Consider the following 8,659-nt stretch of genomic DNA (forward strand, 5'->3'; position numbering starts at 1 on the left):
GTTTTCAAGTGACCCAATACATTTAGTTCAGATTGTATGCATAAGCAAGTGTGCAGACTTATTTACAAGAATTTAGGCACCATATCATCAGTCACAGCACTGAAAATCATCTCTTCCCCCAACCATTAACTGCCTATAGCTTCTTGTATAGGTGGGACCTTGTGAATGAATGTCCCCAACTACCCAGCAACCTTTACTGTCTCTAAACCCTCAGGAATCCTGGTGCCTCATTATCCCCATCTATTCCACTAGCGAACAGTGACCAGTCTAATGTAGTTCCCCATTCTATAAAGACATAATCCCTGATTCTTTGCTTTCTTTGTCATCTTCATGCATTCACTATATTAAGTTCCTTGTTTCTTGATTAAATTTGTACCATATAAATATACGTTGCTTGGAAGCATGCTCTTAAACAATCAATGCTTAGAAATACTTAACCATGAACAACCATTAAAAAGTTTAGTGTTTTTGTCAAACAGGGAGACTTTATTAAAAAGAATAATTATTGGGTGGGGGAGGTGGCTTAGTCAAGTGCTTGCTAGCAGTCGTTAGTCACCTATAGCTTCTGGGGTAGGAGTGGACCTCATGAGTCTCTGCCACCCATATTGGTATATTTAAATGATTTGGCCTTGTCTGCATAACAGAAGTCACTCTGAGTTCATGAATGTCTGCCATGTCGTGACCAGAGGCCATACATCACACCAACCATCTCTAGTCTCTGCCCTTTCAAATTTAGCTTGACAGCCCCCTCAATAAAATGACTTTCTGGACTTAATTAGCAATCAAAAAGTTTAAAGAAAACACAATAATATACATAATTTAGACTCTGTATTTTTCATCTTTCCAAGTCCCATTATAATGTTTTATTCTATTTCTCCTTTAAGGACCTTAGTTTATTATCCTTAAATTATTTTTTTTAATCTACGACTCTGTCATCTTCAATGAGTTAATCATTTGTTTTCATAGAAGAAAAAACACCTGTGAATTACTTCCAGGCTAACATGCTTTGATCAAGCAAGACCCCAGAAATGATGACCCAAGTCATACAGCATCCAGCACACCTTCAGGACTGCTGACTGAGATGGACCAACCACACAAATTATCCCGGAAGCTCATTATGCAGTTTGGTAGTCATTTGGGCAAGAAACTTCTCTTGCCTGGACTGCTTGACAGTAGGCTATATAAACTGGACGTGCAGGATGCACAGGGAAGTGACTGCTGAACTTGCCAAAAGAAGGTGGGACAGTTCTTCAGGGTGCCTACTTCATGAAAGAGTCTGTCAGGTATTCTGCAGCCCACAGAAGAAATGACTGACAAATTTTGTCAAAATAGGTGGAAGGAACCATTCTTCAAGTTGCCTGCTTCATTGAGAAATCTACCAAATACTGTAGGCTTATAGGCTGAAGATGGATGTCCTAAATGTAACAAAATAACTTTAACTATTCAGGCAGCCAGGAATCTCTATCATTTCTAGAGTCTTGCAGGTTGCTTACAATACACTTCCTTTTTACTTAGGTAATATTATACCCTTCTGGGTTCTTTGATGGAGCTGAAGACAGATCCTTAGGTATAATAAAATTAGATATAAAACCTTAGACTCACAATTGTAAGATATATGATATTTTCTTCTTTTATTATTTCAAATACAAATAGACTAAATATTATAGCTACAATTCTTTCTTGATAAGTTTTCATATGTAATTTTACTATGTTAAAGTTAAATCTTTCTAATTAAACAAAGAGGACATGATCTCTTGAAAGGAGAGAGACAGAGGTAAAATTCTCTTGGGCTGTGGAGACTGGGTCAAGAAGCATGAAGTGGTATGCATTTGGTCCCCAGTTCCTTTGGTCCCAGCTCCATGAATCCATTTTCTCCATAGCATCCCTGTTTAATAAATTGATTATTCTATATCTATATCTAACTTTGTGGTTATTGTAACAGCACTGAAATGTTATTTAGAACCTTTTAAAATTCATTCATCTATGGGGACTTTAAGAGTATATTCTCCCTGAAAATCTACATTCATCTTCCAGTGTACATATGTGAAGTCCATGCATTGAGTCAATATTGTGTAATTCTTTGTATACTATAGGCATTATATTCATTATTGGAACCCATATATAAAAGATGAAAAAGGTGTGTTTACCTAATTGAGTATTCAAATATTATAAAGAAATTCACGTTTGTGAAAGAAATCCATGTTGAGAAACACAAGTGTGAAACATTAATAATAGAAGAAAATATACCTGACAAATGACCAAAAACACAGTCACAGGAGCTGGTGAGATTTTTCTTAACAAATTTACAATGTTGCACTGAGATTTTCATTTTTCTGTTTCTTGTGTGCTATAATCATTCTACAGCCAGAGTCAGATAAAAATAGAAATTTCCATGCAATATTATAAATTTATTAATAAAATACATGCTCAAGTATGTATTCTCTCCAGCATGTTATGTACATGAAAGCAATTGCAGAACACAGACATGGAAACCACATAAATTAATTAGGAAAAGGGCTGGAGAGATGACTCAGAGTTTTAAGAGCACTTACTGCTTTTGCAGAGGACCTTGGTTCAAATACCAACACCCACTGGATAGTACACAATCATCTGTAACTCCAACTCCAGAGAATCTGGAGAATAAAGTATAAAAGCAAAATGAACAGCAAATTTTTATGTTTTTGCTTGTTTCTGTTGTAATTATTTCTCTTATTTCTTGAAATTATAACATGATCACATGATTTCCCCTTCCCTTTCCTTTGTCAAACCCTCCCATATAGTCTCCTTGTTCACATTCAATTTCAGCCCCTATTTTCATAACTAGCTGCTACACACTTATTGCATATATGTATATATATATATATTCCATGGGAAATTTGCATTGTAAGATAGGTTTATATTTCAGAGAAAAGTCATTTACAAATTTTTAAAAATATTTTTGTTTATTAATGTGATTCCAGAAATTCATAGAATATAATTCTCTATGTGTAATGAATATGTTGGTAAGCAAATTATGACCATAATATAATTCTGATACACAAAAGATGAAATCCAAAGTAACATTGTATACAGCTTGGGGCTATTTGTCTTCACTTTTATCACTGTCTGTTAACATCCATTCATATTTGAACCTTGATAATGCAATGTGATGCCTTACAAAATATGAAAAGATATCTATTCTCAATAAGAGGACAATGGGAAAGAGTAATTATTCAATGTTCAATCTTTAGATTTCCAGTAGGTACAGAGTAGGTAGAAACAGTCTCTGAAATGAGGAAATTTGAGTGAGAGTTTATATACATAATATCCGGAGGCTCACAAGAGGTCACATTGCCTTTAGCTGACCCCCTTATATTTCTATCATTTATAGTTTCTAGAAGTAATCATAACACTTGCTGAGAAATAGTTAAGCCAGAATAAGGAAAATATGAGATTTTAAATATCAAATAACTGGTGTTCAAAACTTCCCTGTAAAGAGTGTACTTCTTTCAAACTGCACCTTTAACTATTACTGTGTTAAGGACATTGATGTCACTGTTAAAAGGTGAGAACACTTTGCTATTATTTGCTAGAGGCCCGTTCAACACTCAAATGTCCTACTATGCACACAAAGCCAGCCAATATAGATAAATGAACCCTGTACCTAAATGATCCTGGAAAAGAATCACAGAAGTTCCTCATATCCAATGACAGCAGTTTGGGGCAATGACTTCATAACAAAGATGGTCAACAAGCCCCCTACTCACACTCTTAAAAATAGCACAGGCTGTCAGAATTTCCTCAGTTCAGGAAGGCTCTTTCTGACTTGTCAGTTCAGTTGATGGAGTCAGAGGTTGAAATGCCAAGCCGAGTGCCAGGGACAGAGCCCAAAATGGAGGAAGGGAGCTGTGTGCCCCATGTACTGAGCAGCATTGGAGCTCCAGGCCCGAAGAGTGAGGGAGAACGACCTACTCAGAATGAGAAAAGGAAGGAGAAAAACATGAGAAGAGGAGGCAATAACTTGAGTCATTTATCGATCCAACTAAAAGATACAGTCTTCATAATCAATGTACCTTTTGATGTGAAATGGCAGTCACATCATGACCTGGTTAAAGAAACAGTTGGTGAGGAAACATATATGGAGCTCTTAATGAACACTGAAGGAAAAAGTCAAGGGGATGTACTGTTGTTGAAGAGAGCATGAGAAAAGCTGCTGAAGTTTTAAACTAGCATAGTCTGAGTGGAAGAGCATTGAAAGGCAAAGAAGATCCTAATGGTGAACATGCAAGTATAGCAATGCAAAGTTTCATGCCAACAACTGATAGGATGGGTATGGGACCAGGTGGCTGAGGAATGATTAATATCCCACCCAGTATCCTTAATAGCCATAACATCACAAATAAGATTATCCATGCATTACAGGCTGGACGACTTGGAAGCACGCATTTGTAGCAAATCTGGGTTATAAAATTGTTTGGAAGAAACTGAAGGAAGTGTTTGGTATAGCTGGTGTGGTGGTCTGAGCAGACACTCTGGATGATAAAGATGGATAATGTCATGGAATAGACACTGTGACTTTTGAATAATTCATTGAAGTTATGCAAACTATATCTATGTTTAATAACCATCTGCTGTTTGATAGATCAATTCACATCAAAATGCATGAGAGGGCTATACCAAAAGGAGAGTTTTCCCCCTGAACGACCATACCATAGAATGTTGGTACTGACATGTTGTTAGGACCTGAAAGGCAGTATATTGATGTCAACCACATGAACAAAGGCACTGGAATGGGAAACCTAGGGCCTGCAGGAATGGGAATGGAAGGCATAGGATTTGGAATAAATAAAATTGGAGGCATGGAAGGACCTTTGGTGGTAGGATAGAAAACATTGGGCAGTTTGAATCTGGGATGAACATGGTTGGAAAAAATGAAATCCTAAATAATGCATTAGAGAGAGAAGAGATCATTGCAAAGCAGGGAGGAGGTGGAGTTGGAGGCAGTGTCCCTGGGATTGAGAGGATGGGCCCTGGCATTGACCATATTGGTGGTGCTGACATGGATCACATTGATTGTATGGACTCTTGAGATTAAACATATTGACCTGGTCATGGACTGCATCTGCTCAGTTGACCGTATGTGCACACTATGTCTTGACCTCATGGCCTTCAATATTGAGCATGGGCCAGATCATGGCTGCATGGCTGCACTCACTGACTGAGTGAACCAAACCATTGAGCACATGGATTCTGGTGTAGAGAGCATGTACCCTGCCGTCGGACACGTGGACCTGAGCATGGACTGTAACACGATTAATAAATGACCCAGAGACAGATATTGAGGTTCGAGTTTCAAGCTGACGATCAGAAATGCAAAACAACTAGTAATTTGCTCTTACCTCTACCTATGCTCAGACCAAAAAGGCGATCCTAAGACTCCTCCCAACTTCACTGTTCCTCAGATTCACTCAGACTGCTATGCTCTCCTCCACATGGCTTGAGACTAACTCTCAGACTGAATGCCTCTACCTTTTATAATTCTCAAATCATGGAATCAAAGGTGTGAGCTCTGATTCATTCTCTGGTAGCTCAGGGTGCCTTGGATTCAAAGATCCATCTGCCTTCCTCCCGAGTCCTGGGATTAAAAGGATATGCCACTAATGTCCTTTTTTATAGTTAACTAGTGTGGCTGGCTTTGCAAACTGATCTCTGGTGGCTGTTTTAGATCATAAACAATGGATCAAATGGTACCCATAGGCATGGGGGCCAGACTGAGTGCATGGGCCCTGTGATAGATCATACAGGCAATAGACTGGAAGACCTGGGAGTCAAAAGTTTAGAGCCTAATTGTCCTGGAACAAATGGGTGCCAACAGTCTGGAGTGTATGAGCCCTGTGATGGGCACTGGCATTGAGAGAATGGGCCTGGCCATAGGTGGCGCTGGAGGTGCTAGGTTTTACTGAGTCATTGAGATGGAGCAGTGCAACTTTGGAGGAAGTGTCACAGGTTCCTTTGCAGAGCTACAGGCCGTGCACCTGGAGTAACCAGGAAAAACTGCTAGACTCCCATTTGACTTCACATGGAAGATGCTAAAGGACAAATTCAATGAATGTGCTATAGACCAACATCAGGATTGAGAATGAAAAGTCCAAGTGGTCGGGTGTGGTTAAGTTTGGGTCTCCAGAAGTGGCTGATAGAACCTACCAGATGATGAATGGCATGAATATCACAGGCCAAGAGATTGATGTTTGAATCTATAGAAATGCTCAAGCAGTTGCCTGCTTTAAACATCAAAACCACATCTCTGAATATGTACTTTTTCTTGTTAACCATTTAAATTTGTTGGCTGAATATATAAACATGTTTAAAAATATAGTTGCTTTTTGGGGTAATTTGAATTAATTTTTTAATGAGTAGGGTTCCATTTGACTATATTGAGGTTGCAATGTGCCCCCCCCCCACTTTTTTGTAGTTGTGGCATCCTGTTGACATCGAACATGACTTTGATAATACCAATCCCTGAAGAAGAAAAAAACTGAGAATAAGGGCTAGAGAGATAGCTTAATGGTTATGAAAACTACCTGTTCTGCTAGAGGACTCATCCATATCACAGCTCACTACTGTATATAACTCCAATTCCACTGTATCCAAACACTCACACAGACATAGGTGTAGGTAAAACACCAATGCACAAAAAACCCACAAAAATCTAAATCACAAAAAACTGGGAGTATCTGATATAGCCACACTATAATGTTGGAGACTGAAAAAAATAGCATCTTATTTCTGAATACTGTTCATATTCACTCTAAATTTTGTCCTACATAATATAAAATAAATATTTTCTAAGAACAAAAATGTATTCTGTGGTTGAGTGAAATCTAGATTATTTATTATAATTTACCAAATACAAAGAATGAGATTTTATCAAGTGTTTCCCTAAGACTTAGATAATTTGGAATGTTACAGTGGGATTTTTATTGTTTAATCACATAGCAGTTTATGATAAATTTATGTTGTGTCATCTAATGTCAAAATATGAACTATCATTTCTATCATCACTATAATTCCTGAGAATAAGCAAAATTTGAAATAATTTTATATTAAATGCTTAATCCTACTGGATGTACGTGTTCTTGGAAATGAAAGCTGTGATTCATCATATAATTCAATATATTAAAATAAATTTACCATTGTTAATTAAAATATTTAATAAATTATTAAATATTATGTTAAAATGAAATATTAAAATTTAATATTATGACTATTAAAAGAAAATGTTCAGCTTTTAAAAGTCAATGTAATTTCTATTGACTCATTGAGTATTATAAAGGGTTTTCTACAAAAGTTTACTGTGGTCTGGCAAATGTGGGAAGATACATCACACATTCATTTTACATCAGATGGCAGAAGATGTCCTGTGAGTCTTAACTTTATTAAAAATAGCAGGATATTCCCAGGCTCAGTAGCAACTTAGGGGTTATTATCAATTGGTTGAAATAGTTAAATGGTTGAAATGTGTTAAAAATTAGAAATCCTGAACAGTAGAATCCATACTGCAGTCTAATCAAGGAAAACTTGTTTTGTCCTTGTTAATACTATAATGTATTCTGTATCAAAAACACAATCAGGGTTTCTTAATACTTTGTATGTTCAATTTTATATGAGAAAATTTGTTTCCTGTCTGTTTCATAGAAGAATAGTGTTTCACCATTATTTGCATGAATCGAACTGGTGCAGAGATATATTCACTCATATGTTTTCAAGCATAATCATGCTGCATAAAGGACCTTTTATTTTCAATGTATATACCTCCTCCATGAAGTATGCAACCCAGCAGTGCTTAAGCATTTTAATGCAATATAACAAAATATGATATTGAGCTCAATTAACTATGGAGGCATCATATATCAGGAACAATATAATCTCAAATATACACCCTTTATGTCCGATATGTTTTTAAAATATTTATTTTGGAAGTGAGTAGAGAAAAACAAAATTGCATATACACAGAGGTTTAAAATGAGTAAAGTCATGTGTCTGAGGATTACTCATATACAAAGTAGGAGAAATTATCATTTGGCAAGAATTAAATAAATTATCTTCATATCTCTGCATTTCAGTGCTCACAACAAAGTGAATACAGACCCATCTGTGGGACTCATTTAACCTGAATCTGAGATATTGCTATCCAATATAAGCATTTTCTAAGCACGAAAATTTTTTGGACTTGGAAATAATTTTAGCGAGACATATTTATTGCATTTTAATATGAAAATAGGAATTAACATGTTGCACTTAGATCTTGGCCATGTATAAATCAGGAAATATGACCAGTCATTCTTGCCATTCTTGAGACATTTCATGATGTCTGTGCTCTTTCATCTGTACAATGTCACCAAACTAGCTTGTCATAATTATGGGGTTAGAAATCAGAGGAGCATAAAGGTTATGCATTGCTCTCCTTGACATACTCAGGAACATTATTCTCTATTGAATTATTATCCTATGTGTTTAAACAAAGCAATGCCAGACACATGCAATACCAACATCCAGACTGTTCTGAAAATTAAAAACAAACAAAGAACTAAATAAAAGGCACAGTGAAAAAAAGATTAATCACACATCATACAATTTAAAAACCTTTGCATTCATCTTCTGTTCATCATTTCACTGGCAG

General features: G+C 36.4%; 1 pseudogene; it reads left to right on the plus strand.

Annotated features, from left to right (window-relative positions):
* Nucleotides 1–3,820: 3,820 nt before the first annotated feature.
* Nucleotides 3,821–6,502, plus strand: LOC101825749 (annotated as a pseudogene).
* The last annotated feature ends 2,157 nt before the right edge of the window (nucleotides 6,503–8,659 follow it).

The sequence above is a fragment of the Mesocricetus auratus genome, unplaced genomic scaffold, assembly GCF_017639785.1.
Source record: "Mesocricetus auratus isolate SY011 unplaced genomic scaffold, BCM_Maur_2.0 Super-Scaffold_100676, whole genome shotgun sequence".
In the NCBI taxonomy this organism is placed as follows: domain Eukaryota; kingdom Metazoa; phylum Chordata; class Mammalia; order Rodentia; family Cricetidae; genus Mesocricetus; species Mesocricetus auratus.